Source organism: Arachis ipaensis, chromosome B5, assembly GCF_059453495.1.
Source record: "Arachis ipaensis isolate K30076 ecotype BB chromosome B5, ASM5945349v1, whole genome shotgun sequence".
Classification (NCBI taxonomy): domain Eukaryota; kingdom Viridiplantae; phylum Streptophyta; class Magnoliopsida; order Fabales; family Fabaceae; genus Arachis; species Arachis ipaensis.
This window is the reverse complement of record NC_142440.1, coordinates 107,245,971-107,266,324: the sequence shown is the minus strand read 5'-3', so window position 1 is coordinate 107,266,324 and position 20,354 is coordinate 107,245,971. Positions and strand designations below refer to the sequence as shown.

General features: G+C 39.2%; 1 non-coding gene across 1 annotated transcript; it reads right to left on the bottom strand.

The window, feature by feature from the left end:
• Nucleotides 1-20,004: 20,004 nt before the first annotated feature.
• Nucleotides 20,005-20,112, bottom strand: LOC148565291 (small nucleolar RNA R71). The gene has a single exon (XR_015885175.1). It is a non-coding gene; the product is annotated as a small nucleolar RNA R71 (small nucleolar RNA).
• Between the last annotated feature and the right edge of the window lie 242 nt (nucleotides 20,113-20,354).

Below are 20,354 nucleotides of genomic sequence, written 5' to 3'. Positions count from 1 at the left end.
TCTTTATTTTGAGTAGCTTTATTCATATTGCATCTTGTTTGGTTTGTTGTGAATATTTCTTTATCGTTTATGGATACTTTGTAGCTAATATTTGTATTTTGCATGATATGATGAATAAAGTGGTGAAACACCAAGGAATTCCCATGAAATCCTTTTCTAAGGGCATACCATTGATTGAATTGAGAAAAAAAAATTATTTTACCAACTTGCTTAGAGTATTTTGTTTATAGAACATGGAAAAAGGAGCTCGAACAACATACCTTGTGAGATTTGAGTTTTAATAGATGGTTGCATTTTTTCAACCATAATGTTGTTCTTGTGTGCGATTGTACTCCTTTTTTATTGTGATCATTGATTTGCATGATTCTTTATGTCCTGTATTTTTGTTTGGATGCATTTAGCATGATTGAGAGCATCTTTGATGATAAACTCGCTAACCTATATGGCCAACCCTTGTATTTGCCTTTGTGAACCCCTTTGAGCCTATGAATCCCCTCTTGTTCTGATGATAGCACATTACTCCCCTTAAGCGGAAAATCATTGATGTCCTTGAATTACTCTTTGATTAGCTTGGGTGGATTAGTGTGTAAATTCTAAGTGTGGGGGAAATTTAGGAGGCATTGGTGATAAAGGCATGAATTCTTTGTGAAAAATATTTTGGACAATTAGGTAATGCTCATGCATTTCATTAATTGAAACATATGCATTCATAGTTCAAATTAAAAAATTAAAAAAAAAAAACCTTGTGCACAACAAAGTATGAATAAAAAAAAGAGTAAATAAAGGATGCATATGCCATGTTTGAAAAGAAAATGCATGAGTAAGATGAGATATAAAAAGGAAATGGGTGGGAAGGTTGCATTTTCATGTGTATATAGGTGATGTAGGATTAGGTGGACGTTCAAGCTAATCAAAAAGCTAATTCCTTGAGTCCACTTGACCATAAATCGTCCTACCTAAACCCTAGCCCCATTACATCCCTCTAAAGACCTCATGATACTTGTTATTCATGCATTAAATACTAGTTGATTGTTAGATGAATTGTAAATCTTTGAAAAGCATCATAAAAGGAAAATTGAGTAGTTAAACCCCTAAACATTGAGCTAATTGAGTGAAAACACATCTGGTGAGGGGTTCGATAGCTCGATTCCATGTTTTTACACCTTATATTGCGTCTTATTGCAAGTTGTTTGATTGGATAGTTTTAACAACTTCAATTCAATTCTTTGGACATCAATCTTAATGCATGAACTATTTGCATTGGCCCTCAAGCTTTCTTGTGATGGAACAGAATTTCATGGTTTGCTTCTAACCACTCTCATTGTAGTACATATTAGTGATTAGCCTTAGGATAGTTGCATGCATTTAAGTAGTATATAGCATAAGTCATTTTCCCTTTCATCTATCTCCTTTGTGTGTTTAGCATGAGGACATGCTAGTGTTTAAGTGTGGGGAAATTGATGAATCCATATTTGATGATGATTTTTGGTTAGAATTGAATGGATTTTCATCACATAAACTCACACTTATTCCCTTGAATAGCATGCTTTTGATCTCTTCTCCCCATTTGTGCTTGATCATGAAAATATGATCTTTTATACTTAATTTAATCTATTTTATTCCATTTGCCTTCCATTCGATGCCTTGATGTTGTTGGTGAGTGCTTTTAAGTATAAGGTAGGAATGGATTGGAGAAAATGGAAGAAGAGCATGCAAAGAGAAGGAAGCAAGAGAAATCAAAGGAGTGAGCTCAGAGACGTGTGCGTGCGCACAGCTACCTTTGCATACGCACAGCCACCCAAGCAGAGCACGTGGATTGCATCGAGCGCGTGGCGCGTCCAGCCAAGCATCGCGTAGTGTGCGTACGCACGGCTGCTTGTGCGTATGCACAGGCCTGGATTTCTCGCGAAGTGTGCGGACGCACGCGTCTGTGCGTCCGCACAGGTGTCCGCATATGACTTCATTAAAATAGCATGTGCCTCGAGATTTGAGGGCTTTGGAGGCCCATTTCTGAAGTCTTCTAGCTCATATTGGAGGGGAAAATGAAGACATAACATAGCATATCATTTAGTATAGTTTTAGGAGTAGTAGTAGGAAGTTTTAGTTTAGTTTTTCTCTAAGTTTTTCATCATATCTATTAGGGTTTATATTATGGTTTTACATTCAAGTGCCATTTCCATTTTTGATCTTGGATTTTGCAAGCTCTCATTGTAAGTATTTCCTTGTTATTTCTCTTTATAGTTACATTGTCATTACTCTTTCTTCTAATTCATGTTATAGTTCAATTTTTGCTTTTCTCTTGCAATTTCAATTTCTTGTTGATGAATTTGATGTTGGATGTTGATTATATGCTCTCTTGTGTTATCCTTGTTGATTGAGATCAATTGTTGCTTTTAGTTTCAAGTCTTTACTCATTTTTCTCATGTTTAAGCTTTTTGCCCACCAAGTGTTTGACAAAATGTCAAACATGGTTTTAGGCTAAATTTTTTGTTCTTGGCTTGGGTAAAGTGAGCAATTGGGTTCCTAGAGTTGGAATGTCCAATATTTAGTTTCAATTCTTGGGTTGTTAATTGTTCTTGTTCCCACTAACGCTAATTTGTTGCTAAGGTAATTAGCAAGCAAATTAGGATTTGTGGGTTAAGGACACTTATGCTCATTTAACTTACTTTCTGATGTGAGGGTTGATCAAGTGAGACTAATCCATTATAATTGTCATAGTTGTGGTTCCAACAAGGAAAGGACCCTTAGCTCACTCCAAGCCAAGACTCTTTTTGATACTTTCAATCTTTTATACCTTTATATGTTGATTTCTTTTATACTTTACTTCTTTATATTACATAGTCGGTTCTTTAATTTCTTAATTAGTTCAATCATTACAATTTTGCATGTTCTTTTATTGCTTTATATGTTCATTTCTTCATTCACAAACCGTTGATCACTACAACCGGAATTGCACACTCGTTGTTCTAAGGTGCTCCTAGGGAGATGACTCGGGAGTCTAATACTCTCGGTTTTAATTTGGTTTTGCTTGTGACATATCTTGTGAATTTCCAATTTGATCTGAGGTGCCAATTCATCGGGTTGGGACTATACTTGCAACATTAAATCCGTTTTCCTTGGATAACCGAGTTCCTAACCCACATGTGAATTGATCCTAGCCTCTCCATCACTTCTCAACATGAAAGACAAAAGAAAATCAAAACACCAGGGATAGATGAATAACAAGGTTCACAGTAGCAACTTTGGTTATCACTGAAAGGGACATTTCAATCCTAAAATCTAATAGAAGTAGAGCTTCAAGTACATCTGCATAAAACCCCATGAACCAAATTCAATTACCTGCTAAATAAGGACATATATGCTTTTCTGTTTTCTCTCATTGCTTCTCATGTTTTAGTGCTTGCTTGGGAGAAGCAAGATTTAAGTTTGGTGTTGTGATGACAAGTCATCTTATGCTAGTTTCACAAGCATTTTTCATATGTTTCATTAGGTTTTATTCACTTTCTTGCACAATAAGTAAGTGATTGGAGTGGAATTCTGTGTTTATTTTGATTCAATCAAACATCACTAACTTTATACAAAATCATGAGATTTATGCAAGAAATAAGTGATTATTATGAATGATGCTTCTCATGATTTTGGTGAAACTTTGATTTCCCTTTTTGATTGAGTTTAGGTGAAAAAGTGAAGAGAAAGAAGAGCACTGTAGTATAACGTTGCGTTCAAATAAAGAACGCTACGCTCACTTGCGACGCGCACGCGTACAGGACGCTTACGCGTCATTCAACAAATTTTGAAGATCCACGCGTACGCGTGCATGACGCATACGCGTGGAAATGGTTGGCTCTTGTTTTCAAAGAGAGTGCTACGTTCATTAAGCTAGCTTTTTCGGCCAGATTCAAATTTGGAAGTGAAGTTTTGCAATCGACGCGCACGCGTCGATGAAGAATCTGGGATGAAGCACGCGCACGCGTGGATGGGGCTGAAGCATGGAATTGATATTTTTGCTACCCACGCGCACGCGCAGTGGACGCGCACGCATGGGCAGTGCTCAATAAGAGAACACTATCGAAGACGCGTACGCGTGAATATGTCGCGCAAACATGATGGAAGCTGAAAATGGCAATGATGTGTACACGTATGTGACGCGTACGCGTCGATGAGCAAAACTGCGAAGGGACGCGCGGGCGCAGTAGACGCGTACGCATGGATGAATGAACGTTGCGCTCACTTTCAAAATGCAACGTTCTCCTGGAAGCTGGAATCAAATGCCATCCTGACCCACTGCAACAAAGGCCAAAAAGCCCACTCCAAGTACTTGATGACTAAATTGGAAAGTGTATAAATATGAGAAAATTTGATTTCATTAGGAGGCTGGATCTTTTATTTTGCCTTTTAGTTTTGATTTCTCTTTAAGATTTTCTTTTGGTAATTGGGTAGGGGGAGATCTGAGTTAGCTTCTTTTCTGTTTTCCTTCTGTTCTTCATCTTCTGCACTGGTGCTGAAGTTTTCTTTTAATTTTCTTCTGTTGTATTTAGAATTGGAGAATTGGAGATCGGATCTGAGTTTTCTTTTCTGTTTTCCCTTGCTTTGCAATTTTTCTTTCTGGTCTTTTATTCTTCTGCAATTTCATCTTCCTGTTTAAGAATTTAGAATATAATCTAAACTTTCCTTTTTGTTTATTTTCCTTCTGCAATTTTCCTTTTCTGCTTTGGAATTCTAAATCGGATCTGAGCCTTATTTCTAGTTTTCATCTTTTGCATTCTTTTCTTGGATTCACTACAGTTTACCTTGTTAACTTCTGTTTTGATATTCCAGCACCCAATTCCCTTTATTATTCATGCAATTTAAGTTTCTCAGCAATTTAGATTCTGCAATTTAAATTACTTGCACTTTAAGTTTCAGCTATTTACCTTTCTTGCAATTTAAGTTTCAGCTCTTTTAAATTTCTTGCACTTTAAGTTTCTACAATTTACCTCTTCTGCACTTTAAGATTCTACAAATTTTCATTCTGCACTCTAGTTTACTTGCAATTTCCCTTCTGTTAATCAAATTTCACCAAATTCATCAAATATTCGTTTAACTAAATTCATCATCATACTAAAGTTGCTCAATCCATCAATCCATATGGGATCGACCTCACTTTTGTGAGTTTTACTACTTGATGCGACCCGGTACACTTACCGGTGAGTTTGTGTAGAAGATTTTCCTTTATCAAGACTTTCAAGGTGTATGTTCAACAACTAGGTGGGAGGGTTCTGATGAGGTTGCTATTTGGTTGTTTGCCTTCCCATTCTCACTTGAGGGAAGAGCCAAAGAGTGGTTTTACACTTTACCCAATGAGATTGTTGGTGATTGGAATTTGCTTAGAAGGGAGTTCTTAGATAAATTCTTTCCTCCGGAAGTGAAGGATAAATTGAGGAAAGAAATTTCATGCATTGTCCAAGGTGAAATGAAAACTCTATACGAGTATTGGGAACAGTTTCGAAGGCTTCTTGATTCATGCCCCCACCATATGATTGACACTGTAGTGTTGATTAGATATTTTTCCCAAGGAATGAAACCACAAGACAAAATCCTCTTGGATTCCTCAAGCAATGGTTCCTTGACAAAGTATAGAATGGCAGAGGAGGCATGGCAATTGATCACCAATTTGGCCGAGTCCACCTAACACGCTAGACAAAGAAACAACCATCCAAGAGCTATAAATGAAGTTTCTACTAATGGTGAGACCGCCGCCTTTACCAAAACCTTGGGAGAAATGACAAACATTCTAAAGCAACTTCAACTCAATCAACAACAATTTCCACCTCCTCAACCACAACAAAGTTAACGATTGGTCTCCTAAAAAGCGTGCGGAATTCGCTCTTGTTACACCCATTACACCGATGAATGCCCAAACCTCCAAGAAGATAATACTTTGGCGGCTACTAATACCTACTACAATCGTCCAAACTAAGGTTATTATCAACAAGGAGGCAACTATAACCAAGGGGGTAATTTTAATCAAGGTTGGCAAGATAACTCCAACCAAGGATGGAGGGACAACTATAATCAAGGAGAAAGGGACAACGGTGGGAACCAAAGATGGAACAACAACAACCAACAAAACCGGTACCAACAAAATCCTCTATACCAAAACCAAAGCCAAGGAAGAGCCTACCAAACCTACCAAGCACCTCATCAAAGGAAAGCACCTCCACCCAATCAACCACAAGCCCCCCAAATCATTTATCCTTCTCCTTCTTCCAACCAAGATGAGATACTCCACTCCATCCTCCAAAGACAAAAGAAGCTTCAAATAACACTTGTCTCATGTCTTACCAGTCTTACTTCTATGCTCAAAGCCCTTATTTCCCAAATGGAACCCTTTCAAGCTCTACCTCTACCTCTACCACTCAACCCTCAAGCTCAAGTGCCTTACCCTCTCAACCTCTACCCAACTTCAAGGGTGGCATCAATGCCATCACTTTGAGGTCCAGCACCAAATTGCAAGAGAGGAGTCATGAAGAGCAAAGTCCAATAGAGGTCACTCAAGAAGAGGATGTGGTTGAGATAGAAGAAGTCAAAGAGGAGGGTGAAGCCCAAGAAGTAGTTGAGGAAGTGATTGCTCAAACAAGGGGTGAAATTCCAAAAGATGGAGATGTCTTGCAAGAAGCTACTCCAATCCCATTTCCCACATTGGCAAGGAAGACCAAGAAGTGAGTTGAGTTGGATCCCAAAATGGTGGAAATGTTCAAGAAAGTTGAGGTAACCATTCCTCTCTTTGATGCTATTCACCAAGTACCTAAATATGCCAAGTTTCTAAAGGACCTGTGTATGAACAAGGAGAAGCTTAATGATTTAGAAACCATCCCATTGGGAAGCTCAATCTCCGCTTTAATAGATGATGTGCCCGAGAAGTGTGGTGACCCCGGCCCTTGCCTAGTAATTTGCACCATAGATGGGGTCAAATTTGTTGATTGTATGTGCGATCTTGGCGCTTGTATGAGTATTATGCCCTTGTCCGTCTATGAGGTCTTAAAGCTTCCACAGTTGAAACGGTCGGCCGCCGGTTTATTTTGGCGGACAAATGCATAATTTCCGTAGTTGGTATTATGGAGGATGTTCTAATGAGTATAAAGGGGTTGGTCTTCCCGATTGATTTTCATATTCTCAAGATGTCCCCTAGTGATTCTGGAAGAACTTCATCTATTTTGCTTGGGAGGCGATTTTGAAGACCTCCCGATTCAAATTAGAAGCATTTTCGGGTACTTACTCGTTTGAGATCGATGGAAGAGAAGTGAGCTTTAATCTTGATGAAGCCATGAGACATCCACCAGAGGATCATTCCATATTCCGGTGTGATTTGATTGATAATGTGGTGGCCGAAGTCCACCAAGATGATTTTGATGGAAAGAGTATGATTAAAGACCCAAGTGTAGGGAGTTCCCATGTATGTGAAGAAAATGCCTTATCACCTCCAATGTCTCCGGATGACAAAGTGCCGAGTCATGAACAAAAGGTAGTGATGAAACCACTCCTGGCCCACCTAAAATATGCCTTCCTTGAAGATGACCAAAAGCTCCCGGTAATTGTTGCAAAGGAGCTCTCCTCCCATCAAGAGGAGAAGTTGCTTAATGTCTTGAGGAGGAACAAGAAGGCCATTGGGTGGAGCTTAGCGGACTTAATTGGCATTAGCCCCCAAGTGTGTGAACACCGAATTTTCCTAGAAGAAGGAGCCAAACCCATAAGACAACCTCAAAGGCATCTAAATCCTACCGTTCTAGAGGTTGTGAATAAGGAAGTCACCCGGTTATTAGAAGCGGACATTATCTATCTAATTTCAGATAGTGAATGGGTGAGCCCCGTCCAAGTGGTTCCAAAGAAATCCGGTGTTACTACAATCAAGAATGAGAGCGGGGAGCTTATAGCTACAAGAGTCCAAAACTCATGGAGGATGTGTATTGACTATCGGCGATTGAACTTAGCCACTAGGAAGGATCAAATGCTTGGACGCCTATGCGGTAAATCTCATTACTGTTTCTTAGATGGCTATTCCGGATATTTTCAAATACACATTGCTCCTGAAGACCAAGAAAAAACCACCTTCATATGGCCTTTCAGAATGTATGCGTATAAAAGAATGCCGTTTGGCTTGTGCAACGCACCGGCAACGTTCCAAAGGTGTATGATGAGTATATTTGCAGATCTTTTGGAGCATTGCATAGATGTGTTTATGGACGATTTTTTTGTTTATGGAGACTCCTTTGATCTTTCCTTGGACAATCTTGCAAAAGTATTAGAGAGGTGTACTAAATCAAACCATGTGTTAAATTTTGAGAAATGCCATTTTATGGTTAGACATGGTATTGTTTTAGGGCACATTGTCTCTAATGATGGGATCTCTGTTGATCCGGCAAAGATTAGTGTCATTTCTAGTTTGTCTTACCCCTCTTCTGCGAGGGAAGTCTGTGTGTTTCTTAGACATGTAGGTTTTTACCGGCGATTCATTAAGGACTTTAGTAAAGTGGCATTACCTCTCTCTCCATTGTTGCAACAGGATGTGGAATTTGATTTAAGTGAAGAGTGCATGGAGGCCTTTGACAAGCTCAAGATTGCTTTGACCCAAGCTCCCATCGTAAGAGGGTCAGATTGGACTAGGCCATTCGAAATAATGTGTGATGCATCAAACTACGCGATGGGAGCGGTGCTAGCTCAGCGCGAGGGTAAAATTCCTTATGTCATAGCCTATGCCTCTAAGACTTTAGATGGAGCACAATCCAACTATACTACCACCGAGAAAGAATTGTTAGCTATTGTCTTTGCCTTGGATAAATTCCAGGCTTATTTACTTGGCTCTAACGTGGTAGTATACTCGGATCATGCGGCATTGAAATATTTGTTGGCCAAAAAAAAATCCAAACCAAGGTTGATCCAATGGGTGTTGCTATTGTAAGAATTTGACCTAGAAATCAAAGATAAGAGTGGTTCACAAAACTTAGTGGCAGACCACTTGATTCAACTTGAGCACACAAAGGGCGATTCCACTCCTATTAATGATACATTTCCTTTTGAGGGCTTTCTAGCAATATCCGAGATGACCCCTTGGTATGCACCTATTGCCAATTACTTGGTTGCTTGCACCTTTCCTCCCAACTTTTCTCAATATCAAAAGGATAAGCTCAAAAGCGAATCCAAATATTATGTATGGGATGACCCATACTTATGGAGATGTGGTGCCGATCAAGTAATTCGGAGGTGTATACCACAATTCGAGCATCAAGCTATTTTGGAGGCTTGCCACTCTTCCGAGGGTGGTGGCCATTTTGGTCCTCAAAGGACAGCTCGGAAGGTCTTCGATTGCGGATTTTGGTGGCCTTCACTTTTCAAAGATGCATCTCTCTTTTGTAGTTCTTGTCCACAATGCCTTAGGTTTGGAAATATCTCTAAGAAGAATGAGATACCCCAACAAACAATGTTATTTTGCAAAATTTTTAATGTTTGGGGTATAGACTTCATGGGGCCTTTTCCAAATTCTAATGGTTTCATGTATCTTCTACTAGCTGTTGACTATGTTTCCAAGTGGGTGGAGGCGATTCCTACTCGAACGGATGATGCTATTGTGGTTCTTTCTTTTGTTCGGAATAACATTATTTGCCGCTTTGGATCACCACGAGCAATTGTGAGTGATCAAGGCTTGCATTTTTGCAACAAAAGAATTGCAGGTTTAATGAAGAAGTATGGCATTATCCATAAAGTGGCCACGGCATACCACCCATAAACGAATGGCTAAGCCAAAGTCTCCAATCGGGAAATCAAGCGCATATTAAAAAAGATTGTGAAGCCTCACAGGAAGGATTGGAGTTCTAAACTCGGTGATGTGCTTTGGGCCTACCGAACAGCTTACAAGACGTCAATTGGTATGAGCCCATTCTGGTTGGTCTATGGGAAGGCTTGCCATCTTTCGGTGGAGATAGAGCATAAAGCGTATTGGACCATAAAAGAATGCAACATCAGATTCGGTGTTGGATTCGAAAGGAAGTTATAGTTGGTGGAGCTTGAGAACCTTCGATTGGAGGCTATGAAAATTCAAGGCTTTACAAGGAGAAGATGAAAGCGATGCATGATAGAAATATCAAACGAAGAGAGTTTAGGGCTGGGGAGTTGGTCCTCTTTTACAATTCTAGGTTGAGGTTGATGCCCGAAAAGTTAAGATCAAGGTGGGAAGGTCCTTATAGAGTGGAGAAAGCGGAACTATATGGGGTCTACCACCTACGCCATCCTTCAAGCCCCAATGTCTTCAAGGTTAATGGTCATCGTCTAAAGCTATACCATGCAGAGAAGATGAAAAGCAACAAAGAGGTTGAGGTGTTCCTCCTTGAGGACGCACCCGAAGGCGAAGAGATTTGAGCTTATGACCGTCCAACTTAAGGACGTTAAAGAAAAGTGCTAGGTGGGAGACACCCCACCACGGTATGATCTACCTTTGTATATAATTTCTTGCATATAGATCTTTTGAATCTTTGTGACTTTTGTGATTGCTTGATTTGTGAGTTTGTTCATAGTAGGGTTGATTTTGCTTGATTGTTGTTAGATTGCTCGTTAGGAGTTCATTGATAATGATTTGATTGAATTGACAGGTTAAGGAAATGCTTAAGGTTGAGTGTACATGAGATTTTTGATGTTTTTGGCCCCTTTAGCATGCACTGCTACCAATTTGTGCTATAATTGCTCCTCCTCTTGTTAAAAAAAAGGGGCATCCACGCGCAAGCGTGCCACACGCGTACACGTGGACGCGTTTTTGCAACTCCTTGTACAAAAACCAGAGAGTTGTGCCTCCTTTGTGCCTATTGTGTGCCAGGTAACCCACGCGTAAGCGTAGACGACGTGTACGCGTCGCTCGCCAATCTTGCAATCCACGCGTCTGCGTGTTAGATGCATACGCGTCGATTGCGTTGCACGCCACTCCTGGTACAAAAACCAGAGAGTTAGGCCTGCTTTGCGCCAACTCTGTGCCCAAGGCACAGCTCTACCCACGCGTGCGCGTCACCTGACGCGTACGCGTCCCTCTCTTTTCTGTAACCCACGCATACGCGTGGGAGACACCTACGCGTCACCTTCCTTCCCCGACCATCCACGCGTAGGCGTGGGGTGCGCATACGCGTCGCACTCCTGACGCACCTAAACGGGTAGCGCGCCCCTGTTTTGATTTCCTTCTTCACCTTTCTTCTTCCATTTCTTCTTCCTTTCTTTTCCCATCACCCGACCACCCTTGTCTCCGTCCACCACCTCCGGCGGTTCTACACTTTCTCTTTCCTCTCTTTCCTTTCCTTCTCCTCTCATATTTTCCACCTACACTCCAACCTCTTCTCTTCTTCTTCTCAAGGTTTTACCCCTACTCTCTCTTCCTCTTTGTCTCTGACTCTAATTTTTTTCTCTTATTAGTTGCATTTATTTTCTTTCTAGTGCATTCCTTCTTAGTTGCAATTTTTGTTGATTGGGTTTTTTCTTGTTTGCCTTCTTTCTTTCCATATTTTTCATAGGTGTTGAACTTTGAGTTTCTCTTGCTTTGATGGATCATTTTGATATCTCTTGATTCCTTTATGACTATGTGGTGTTGTGTTGTTGTTTAGTTTCCCCTTTGAGGCTTTATGTGATTGAATTCCTCCTACTTGCTCTTTATTTGAATGTTGCACGCCAAGTGTTTGTTGAAATGCACCTATACCATTTTACTTCAATTTTGACTTTGTGCTCCCAATTTGGTACCTCTTCTTCATACACTTGCTATCTCTAAGTGCATTGAGCCTATTTTACTTCATGTTTACCATTCTTATGCTCACTACCTATGACTTGCTTCTTCATTATTCATGATGCTTGAGTTTATCCTTCTCATGCCTTATTGCATGCTTCACTCACTCTTGCATCTCATGCTAGTGATTTGCCATATGATCACCTTGTTGTCTTGTCACATGTTGCAGTTGTCATGTCCTCAAAATGCACTATTCCTTTTGGGCATTACTCTTCACTTTCATGTTATCTTTCGAGTGATGATTTTTTTTGGGTTTAATGTTTCCTCTTTTCCTTCCTTTTTCAGGATGGCCACCCGAAATGGCAAGGAGAAGGCATCGAAGAAACCGGCCACTAAAAGGGCACCGCAAAAATTAACCTCCAAGGCGCGCCCAACACTAGGTGCTAAGCCCCTTTCTAAGAAGGCGAAGACACCCATTCATATTGATGAACGAGAGAAGGATAATCTAGCAAGGGACCCCACGAGGTTTCCCAACCGCTTTTGTGAGCTCATGTTCCCGACCATGGTTGAGCGGAACTATCATTCCGAGCATCTACTCGCTCCCCCGGACCACATTGCTCCATATGTGTTACCCTGAAATGAGCGGCGAGGATGGGGGTTTCTTTTGCAAAGACCACAGGAGAGCAACCTCTCTTGTGTGGTGGAGTTTTACTCCAATTACCACTTCCCGTCTCTTCAGTCGGTTTACGTGCATCGGAAGCAAGTCCCAGTTTCAGAAGAGGCCATTCAACAAGTGCTTAATGCTATACCGGTACCGGAGGAAATGGATGGTTACCAAGAGGTCCTACGTCAGCGGGATGAATTTGGTTTTGATTGGGACTCGATCCTTCGAGTCATTTCTGAACTAGAGAATCATTGGACCCAAGGGAGACTAAGGATGCGGCCCAAGTGCCTTGACGCACGTGCGCTCACAGTGGAGGCCCGAGCATGGGCCCAAATCTTATCTCACTACGTCTCTCTAGCACCCATAAGTCATCCATCACGGCGGACTTTGCCCTCCTTGTTTGGTGCATACTCACGGAGAAGCCAGTCAACATCCTTCTCCTCATCCGACAACTGATGGGTCGGGTCTATGCCAAGTGTAATCTACCATTTCCCACCTTGGTATCCGATTTGGTTGTCACTGCCGGTGTCCCTTGCGATGCTAAGGACATGAAGGCTACAATTCCGGCAAAGGGCGATATTGTCCCGAGCGGGAAATATCTTCAGCCTCCCATGGACACCACAAGCCTTGACATAGCTCCCCCTTCTACCATCCCTACCACTTCATCCACACCACCAAAGTCAACCCATCAATTGCTTGTAGAGCTTCATGAGAAGATAGAACGATATGAGAGGCGTAATAAACACCGATTCGCTTACATGAAGAAGCTTTGTGGTTGTGTCAACCCACCTACAAAAGAGCTGGTCATATCCTCATCCGCCTCGGACTACAGTGAAGCAAGCACTTAAGGCTCAGATGATGGAGATAGCGACCTCGATCCCCTTTTGCGTATCAACAATGGCACGGAGTAACGTGCAAACTTTTATGTGTGGGGAGGTCGGTTACCGACTTCCGTAGGTAACTTATCTTTTCAACACTCATGATTTTTATCTTTTCTTTCATTAATTAGGATAGATTGCTTGGTTAGTAGTTTTTGTATTTGAACACTTTGTGCATGTTAGGACTACTTGGTTAGGGTAATAACTACTTTTCCAAGAAATCATCTTTAGGGCACCCTACCAATTTGAAAATTTTTGGGTTAATCTTGCTTGAAGAATGTATTTTGGAACATGGTTATTGAGCTAAGAACACAAGCATGTGAGACTTGAGCCTAATTGTGTGGTTACATCTTATAACCACTTATTTTCATTCTTGTGTGCATTGTTCTCTTTCTATGATTCTGATCTTTGATTTGTTCGATTCTTTATGTCCATTATTCCATGTAGACAAGCATTTATATGATTGAGGCCATCATTTCATTTAGCTCACATACCCAAATGGCTTACCTTTCATCAACCATTGTTAGCCAACCTTGAGCCGATGATAAACCCCTTCATTTTTAATATTAGCTCATTACAAGCCTTTAAGCGAAAAACAATGAATGTCCTTAATTTAGATCTTTGATTAGCTTAGGCTAGTGAGTGTGTGTCATTCAAGTGTGGGAAAACTTGGGACGTTGGTTGAGGTAAAAGGGTGTTTATGATTTTCATTTAAAATCTTGGGAATTGGGTACATCTTCATGTATTAAATATGAAACCGTGTGCATTGATGCTCTTATATATATTGGTAGTTTGAAAAGAAAGACAAGAATATATATATATATATATATATATATAAAAGAAAAAAAAGAAAAAAAAAAGAGAAAGAAAAGAAAAAGAAAGAAATATAAAGGGGACAAAATGCCCCGAAGTAAGGTTCAATAATAATCAATGCACACGGGAAATGATAAAGAAAAGAAAATGCATGAATGTGTGAAGAAGAAAAGAATGGGTAGTTAGGCTTGCATTAGTTGTTATAGGTTGTCATATAAGTTAGGTGGGGAGCTTATGTTAGTGAAATAAGGCCTCAATCATGTAAGTGTATGCATACATCAAATAATGAAAATATAGAATTAAGCAAGACAAAGATCACAATTTTAGAGAGAACAACACACACCAAAAATAAAATATTGGTTGATAAGATGCAACCAATCAATTAGGCTTAAAATCTCACTAGTTTTGTGTGTTCGAGCTCTAAAGCCATGTTCCAAAAATAAATTTCTTCAAGCAAATTTAACAAAAATTTTAATTCAAATTAGTGAAATACTCTAAAAAGTTTCTTGAAAAGAAGAAGATATCACTTCAATCGAGTAGTTGGTAAAGTATGCACAAAATCAAACAAATATGCAATCAAACATGCAAATGCAACAACTAATTTAACAAAGAAAACTAAACATTGGTGTTGAGAAGGGACTAACTAACCCGCGGAGATCGGTATTGACCTCCCCGCACTTAAAGATTGCACCGTCCTCGGTGCATGCTGAGATGTGCGAGTGGATGGGTGGCTACAACTGATGCGTTTCACCAAAGGTTGTGTAGCAGACTTGTTTATTGCTCTAGTTAGAAACTTTTCCTTTTCCCTCTTGGTGGCTATCCTGAAAGAAGAGAAAAATTAAGGGAAAGAACCCACAAGCAAAGATATGAAAAGAAATAAAACATATGTGGGCTAGTGCCAAATAATAAGGTTCTCAACTATATGGTAGCTACAACATACAAGTGAGAAAATAATAGAAGCAAATGGCGTATCAATAGTGCAAACATTGCAACAAAGGGGAAGAGTGTGGGTAATGAAAGACAGTGTAAGTTCATGTCAATGCAAAAGGAATACATGTATCATAAAAGATTGGTATTGACAGAAAAATAATATCACCCAATAGTGAAAAACAAGTCACTAAGCACCAAAATAATACCAGAAAAGATACAACAGTTGAATAAGAATATTTAACACCAAGGGAAAAAAATAAACTTAGAAAAGAGAATAAAAACATCCACAAAATTAAAATACAATGAGTGAAGGTATACAACTGCAATAAAGATAGAAGTTAAAGAAATAAAGAAGAAGAAAGGGAGAAAGGAGAAAGAAAGAAGGAGAGAAGATAGAAGAAAAGAGAAAGGAATGAAAAACGGGATGCGACGCACGCGCGCAGGGCACGCGTGCACGTAAAAACTATATTCGCCATGCGACACATACGCATTGCCCACGCGTACGCGTGGGTGGTCTGGAAGCGAAAGGACGTGCACGCATCAAGGACGCGTACGCGTGGCATGATTTTGTGCCTCTAGCACAGTTCCATCGCAAGGGCATCACAACTCTCGGGTCAAACACCAATTTACGCCGATTCTCATATCCACGCGTGCACGTGAGGGATGCGTACGCGTGGTTTGCTAAGGTTGCAAGTGACGTGCACGTGTTGTAGACGCGTATGCGTGGCTCGAATTGTGCACAGAGCACACTGATGAGCGGATAATTTATACGCTTTTTGGCATTGTTTTTAGTATGTTTTTAGTAGAATCTAGTTACTTTTAGGGATGTTTTCTTTTGTTTTTATGTTAAATTCACATTTCTGGACTTTACTATGAGTTTGTGTGTTTTTCTGTGATTTCAGGTATTTTCTGACTGAAATTGAGGGACTTGAGCAAAAATCAGATTCAGAGGTTGAAGAAGGACTGCTGATGTTGTTGGATTCTGACCTCCCTGCACTCAAAATGGATTTTCTGGAGCTACAGAACTCGAAATGGCGTGCTTCCAATTGCATTGGAAAGTAGACATCCAGGGCTTTCCAGCAATACATAATAGTTTATACTTTGCCCAAGTTTAGACGACGCAAACTGGCGTTCAACGCCAGTTCTCTGCCCAATTCTGGCGTCCAGCGCCAGAAACAAGTTGCAAAGTGGAGTTCAACGCCCAAACTGGCACAAAAGCTGGCGTTCAACTCCAAGAAGGACCTCTACACGTGTAACACTCAAGCTCAGCCCAAGCACACACCAGGTGGGCCCCGAAAGTGGATTTATGCATCAATTACTTACTTCTGTAAACCCTAGTAGCTAGTTTATTATAAATAGGACTTTCTACTATTGTACTAGACATCTTTGGTCTCAGTTTTAATCCATTGTTCATCTTAGGAGACTATTGATCACGTTTTGGGGGCTGGCCTCTCGGCCATGCCTGGACCTTTCACTTATGTATTTTCAACGGTAGAGTTTCTACACTCCATAGACTAAGGTGTTGAGCTCTGCTGTTCCTCAAAGATTAATGCAAAGTACTACTGTTTTCTATTCAATTCATCTTATTTCGCTTCTAAGATATTCATTCGCACTTCAACCTGAATGTGATGAACGTGACAATCATCATCATTCCCTATGAATGCGTGCCTGACAACCACTTCCGTTCTACATTAGATTGAATGAGTATCTCTTAGATCTCTTAATCAGAATCTTCGTGGTGTAAGCTAGAATGATGGCGGCATTCAAGAGAATCCGGAAAGTCTAAACCTTGTCTGTGGTATTCCGAGTAGGATTCAATGATTGAATGACTGTGACGAGCTTCAAACTCGCGATTGCTGGGCGTAGTGACAGACGCAAAAGGATAGTAAATCCTATTCCAGCATGATCGAGAACTGACAGATGAATAGCCGTTCCGTGACAGGGTGCGTTGACCAGTTTCACTGAGAAGATAGGATGTAACCATTGACAAGGGTGATGCCTCCAGACGATTAGCCGTGCCGTGACAGGGCATTTGGATCATTTTCCCGAGAGAAGACCGAAAGTAGCCATTGACAATGGTGATGCATTACATAAAGCCAGCCATGGAAAGGAGTAAGACTGATTGGATGAAGATAGCAGGAAAGCAAAGGTTCAGAGGAACGAAAGCATCTCTATTCGCTTATCTGAAATTCTCATCGATGATTTACATAAGTATTTCTATCTCTATTTTATTATTAATTTCGAAAACCCCATTACTATTTTATATCCGCCTGACTGAGATTTACAAGGTGACCATAGCTTGCTTCATACCAACAATCTCCGTAGGATTCGACCCTTACTCACGTAAGGTATTACTTGGACGACCCAGTGCACTTGCTAGTTAGTTGTGCGAAGTTGTGAACCATGGTATTGGCATCATGTTTTTGGTGCCATTACCAGGGAAAGAAAGAGCGATGAATTTTACATAATCAAAGTGTAGTCACAATTTCTATGCACCAAGTTTTTGGCGCCGTTGCCGGGGAAAGAAAGAGCGATGAATTTTACATAATCAAAGTGTAATCACAATTTCTGCGCACCAAGTTTTTGGCGCCGTTGCCGGGGATTGTTTGAGTTTGGACAACTGACGGTTCATCCTGTTGCTCAGATTAGGTAATTTTCTTTTCGTTTTGTTTTCAAAAAGTTTTCAAAAATCTTTCAAAATTTTCTCCTTTGTTTTCGAAAAAAAAAATTTTAAAATAAAAATGTTTTCAAAAATTTTATAATTTTATTCAAAATTTTTAAGAATGAATTCTAGTGTTTCATGAAGCATGTGAAGCCTGGCTGGCTGTAAAGCCATGTCTAAATTCATTTGGACTAAGGCTTCCAATTTGTTATCAAGAGCAAGCTAGTTGGTGCTAATCCACATACTGCTGATTCATGATCTACCTGTTACATGCTAAAGCTTGGCTGGCTATTAAGTCATGCCTGACCCTTTGATTGGAGCTTTAGACTAAAAAGCATAAGATTCCTGGAATTCATATTAAAAATTTTTGGAATCCTTATTTTTGTTTTTCAAATAATTTTCAAAAAAATACAAAAAAAAAATTAGAAAATCATAAAAATCAAAAATATTTTGTGTGTTCTTGTTTGAGTCTTGAGTCATGTTATAAGTTTGGTGTCAATTGCATACTCATCTTGCATTTTTTTTTTCAAAAATTTTCATGCATTCATAGTGTTCTTCATGATCTTCAAGTTGTTCTTGGTAAGTCTTCTTGTTTGATCTTTGCATTTGCATGTTTTGTGTCTTTTCTTGTTTTTCATATGCATTCTTGAATTCTTAGTGCCTAAGCATTAAAGAATTCTAAGTTTGGTGTCTTGCATGTTTTCTTTGCATTAAAAATTTTTCAAAAATGTGTTCTTGATGTTCATCATGATCTTCATAGTGTTCTTGGTGTTCATCTTGACATTCATAGCATTCTTGCATGCATTCATTGTTTTGATCCATAACTTTCATGCATGGCATCATTTTTCTTGTTTTTCTCTCTCATCATAAAAATTCAAAAAAAATAAAAAAATATATCTTTCCCTTTTTCTCTCATCAAATTCGAAAATTGAGTTGACTTTTTCAAATTTTTTTTAAAAATCAAGTTGTTTCTCATGAGTCAAATCAAATTTTCGATTTGAAAATCTTATCTTTTTCAAAATCTTTTTCAAAAATCAAATCTTTTTCAAATTTCTTAGTTATTTTCGAAAATTTCAAAAATATTTTTCAAAAAATCTTTTTCTTAATTTTACATCATATTTTCGAAAATAACATCATCAATTAATGTTTTGATTCAAAAATTTCAAGTTTGTTACTTGCTTGTTAAGAAAGATTCAAACTTTAAGTTCTAGAATCATATTTTGTGATTTCTTGTGAATCAAGTCATTAATTGTGATTTTAAAAATCAAATCTTTTTCAAAACTAATTTCAATCATATCTTTTCAAAAATATCTTCTTATCTTATCTTTTTCAAAAACATGATTTTAAAATATCTTTTCTAACTTCCTATCTTCTTATCTTTTCAAGATTGATTTTCAAAATTTGTTTCAACTAACTAACTAACTTTTTGTTTGTTTCTTATCTTTTTCAAAACCACCTAACTAACTCTCTCTCTCTAATTTTCGAAAATATCTCCCTTTTTTTCAAAATTTCTTTTTAATTAACTAATTATTTCAATTTTTAAATCTTAATTTTCGAAAACTACTAACCTTTTTCAAAAACTATTTTCGAAAATCACTAACTCTTTTTTCAAAAATTATTTTCGAAAATCCTCTCCCTCTCTCATCTTATTCTATTTAATTATTCATCTACTAACATTTCTTCATCTGTGTTCGAATTTTTTCTTTTTCTCTTCTTCTACTAACAATAAGGAACCTCTTTACTGTGACATAGAGGATTCCTCTTCTTTTCTTTTTCTCTTCTCTTTCTTATGAGCAGGGACAAAGAAAAAGGCATTCTTGTTGAAGCTGACCCAGAACCTGAAAGGACTCTGAAGAGAAAACTAAGAGAAGCTAAATTACAACAATCCAGAGACAACCTTATTGAAAATTTCGAACAAGTAGAGGAGATGGCAGCCGAATCCAACAATAATAATGCAAGGAGGATGCTTGGTGACTTTACTGCACCTAATTCCAATTTACATGGAAGAAGCATCTCCATTCCTGCCATTGGAGCAAACAACTTTGAGCTAAAACCTCAGCTAGTTTCTCTGATGCAGTAGAACTGCAAGTTTCATGGACTTCCATCTGAAGATCCTTTTCAGTTCTTAACTGAATTCTTGCAGATCTGTGATACTGTTAAGACTAATGGAGTAAATCCTGAAGTCTACAGGTTCATGCTTTTCCCTTTTGCTTTAAGAGACAGAGCTAGAGTGTGGTTGGACTCTCAACCCAAAGATAGCCTGAACTCTTGGGATAAACTAGTCACGGCTTTCTTAGCCAAGTTCTTTCCTTTTTAAAAGTTGAGCAAGCTTAGAGCGGATGTTCAAACCTTCAGACAGAAAGAAGGTGAATCCCTCTATGAAGCTTGGGAAAGATACAAGCAGCTGACCAAAAAGTGTCCTTCTGACATGCTTTCAGAATGGACCATCCTGGATATATTCTATGATGGTTTATCTGAGCTATCAAAGATGTCATTAGATACTTCTGCAGGTGGATCCATTCACCTAAAGAAAACGTCTGCAGAAGCTCAAGAACTCATTGACATGGTTGCTAATAACCAGTTCATGTACACTTCTGAGAGGAATCCTGTGAGTAATGGGACGCCTATGAAGAAGGGAGTTCTTGAAATTGATACTCTGAATGCCATATTGGCTCA